We start from the raw sequence: 1223 nt of genomic DNA on the forward strand, positions 1-1223 counted from the left end.
CTATTCATAGATCCAGTGATGAGCATAAGACTTACAATCAACCAATTCTTCAGGCTTAAACCATGAACTGATTTCCTTCTCAGCACTTTTGACTATGAGTCACTGACGTGAATGATGTTCCTGCCACTTCCGATGCAGAAGTCCCCTCGCATGGTGCCTTGCTTAGAATCTGCTGGATTGTTCTCTCCAAGCGTCGTTCGGCCAGTCTTCACCACATTCGACCCCTCCCAGACTCTGGCTACCACAGGTCTGGAGTTGATCTATTTCACCAGCCCTGGGAAGAAGGGACGGTCCTTCAGGTCAAAGTAGGGCTTCTTCAGGTGTTCCTCAGAGGTCCTCGGGAACTTCATGGCCACCAGGCGGAATCCCTTCTGCTAGAAGCGCTTGATGATCTGGCCCACCGGGCCTCGCTGCACACCATCAAGCTTGATGGGGATAAAGGTCCTCTCCAGGCTAGCCATGGTTTGGGTAGCTGGGGGTTCCGCATGCATAATTATTAAGTGTATTTAAGATATGACCTAGTTGATCATTGTTTCAACTTTTATTTTGGGAAGAATTCTGGAGAAGTTATCACTGGCTAGGGAAATAAAAGGATTTGTGGGCTCTCCTGGTGCTTTGTCATGAAGTTGTATGTCAATCAACCCTATGCTTTGCTGATATCAAGGTAATCATAAAGTGACTGTCAAGAGAAGGACTTAGAACAGAGACACAAGTGCTTAAATACCTCCTATGGGATCAGATTGCAAGCTCCAGAAACTTGTATTGTTAAAATTTACCCAGTCAATGGTTTTATTTTAACAGCAGCAAAAAAAAAAAAAAAGCAAAAAACTTGGACATTCTTCTAATCTGTTTCACATAGATGGTTCCAAAGAAAATACCCTATTGTTTGCATTGTTGCTTCACTGTAATTATCAATATCAATTGTCTGAATTTGTTATGTGTTTAAAACACTGAGTTTGATACTTTGAATTCATTTTTCTTCTTTGATTCTGATGGAAATTCTCTGTGGGCTACCCACATATCCCCATGGTTAAATATCAGTAATCAGTTGTCCAGTTTTATTTGCAGTCTGAGTAAGTCTCTCTATCTACCCACCCCCCTTCTTTCTCTTTCTCATTCTCACTCTTGCTTTCTGGTTCTCTCTATTTTATGATAATAAAGATAAAGACCTCACTTTCTGCTCCCAGGGGAATTTGCTCACATTCCAGGTAGCAAGTTAGTTT

General features: G+C 41.9%; 1 pseudogene; it reads right to left on the minus strand.

The window, feature by feature from the left end:
- Window positions 1-461, minus strand: LOC150058767 (nucleoside diphosphate kinase B pseudogene; annotated as a pseudogene).
- Window positions 462-1223: the final 762 nt, after the last annotated feature.

Source organism: Megascapheus bottae, chromosome 9, assembly GCF_031878675.1.
Source record: "Megascapheus bottae isolate mThoBot1 chromosome 9, mThoBot2.hap1, whole genome shotgun sequence".
NCBI lineage: Eukaryota > Metazoa > Chordata > Mammalia > Rodentia > Geomyidae > Megascapheus > Megascapheus bottae.